Here is a 1,806-nt window from a genome sequence, read left to right on the forward strand (position 1 = left end):
TTGTGGGAAAGAGGTGAAGGGTAGAGGGAAATCAGGTGAGAAAGATAGAGAATAGACATTAATATTATTGGCAGCATCAGGAAGGCAATGGATAAAGGAGAGATGCTGTAAGGTCATCCTGTATCCCTGAATTCTTCTTTCTCAGAGAAGACAAGGGTAATAAAAATAGACTGTGCCCATTGCAAACGGTCCTCAGCTGTGTACCAAAAATCAACCCTCTTTGCTGTACCAAGTATCACACTAGAGTATTATAGATGTTGGGGTTAGAAAGCACCTCAAAAGATCATCTAGCCCAAGTCCTATAAGGACAACATTGGGTACCAAAGGAGAATAGACTTTGGAGTCAGTGAACTACGTCTGAATCCTGGATGTTTTCCTTACACCTTGTTCATTTTGGATAAGCTACTCAACTCATATGAATCCTGTTTTGTCATCTTCAAATTGTTGCTAATAACACCTAACCTAAAGATTAATGTAAAGAGTAAATAAAATAGTTTGAGAAAATACATCTAGCACAAGGTCCTCCTATAATAGAGCTTCGAAACCAGGGAGCTATTACCACTCTTTAGCAGATAAACGACTGCATTTTACCATGTTTTATTGTGTTCTATTGTACATTTTACAAAAAAGCAACTGAAGTCAAGATGTTAACTGATTTACTCTAGGTCACATGGTCCAGTAGAAAAGGAGCTAAAGCCACTTCCACTTTCAGCATTGCCTGTGGCTCCCTACAGAGCAAGGATTTGGGGATATCCAAGGGCTTGATCAAATTCTCCATGTTTAGTGACCTATAGGGTCTTTTTTGCCTTGCCTGTGTATCAGCAAGTCTATGAAAGTTTAATGAACTCTCAGGGTTTGACAAGATGCTGAAAGATATTGAATAGACAAATGGTCCAGTTAGGCCTATTAAAAAAAGATCGTTTTTGCAAAAGAACACATCATTAAATTGTAACCCAAATAACAAGATTGGTTTAAGGGTACATATATCAGAGCAAAGAATGCCCCACCACCACACACACAAAAATCTGGTTTCTTGATCTTGTAGTTCTCTGTCTGATACTTTAAATTTCGGTAGATGGGTAAATGGCAGGGGATTCATGCAGAAATGGCTGGAGGCCACCTAGCATCATGTTTGTGACAAGAGAATGCCTTGTGTAAGCACAGAGGTTAGAAGTTTACCCCTTGACTTCTGTAACCAGAACCTTCCATGAACAGTGGCAGATCCAAGTGAAGGATGTTAAATACTGAAAAAGAAAAAAAACAGACAGTGAGGTAGAGGGTGTTTCTGCACAATACACCACCATCTGATTAAGTTCTCTTCTATCAGAGAAAGTTTATTGCAGTTTCCTAGATGTTTTTGATTATAGCTTCACCTTTTCATAACCTCAGAGAAGATCCTCCCAAGTTTATCTTGTTGTTGTGATCTTTAATATCCAGTATCTAGTAGTTCTATATTATAGTCTTGGCCACAAGGAGAAACTAACCACTATTTTTTTCTTCATCCTCAAATGTTTTTCTCTCCACTTAGTACAGTGGTGTGAATGGACATGTTTTAATTTCAATCACCCTGTGTGAATGTCTTTTGAAATAGAATATTGTCCAAATTTGAAGCTGAATTTGGCCTCTCTACCCTGACACCAAATTAAATCTCGGAGACAGAGTTTTGGGTGAAGTAGAAAATAATAGCTTTATTGCTTTGCAAGGCAAAGGAGCCCACAGTAGGCCAATGCCCTCAAAACTGTGTGTTCCGACCTGGAGCGGGTAGTGAGGAGTTTTATAGTAATGGTTCAAGGAGGAAGGTGTGAT

This window comes from Aethalodelphis obliquidens, unplaced genomic scaffold (assembly GCF_003676395.1).
Source record: "Aethalodelphis obliquidens isolate GAN/ISIS:26980383/991018 unplaced genomic scaffold, ASM367639v1 scaffold47, whole genome shotgun sequence".
Taxonomy (NCBI): Eukaryota; Metazoa; Chordata; class Mammalia; order Artiodactyla; family Delphinidae; genus Aethalodelphis; species Aethalodelphis obliquidens.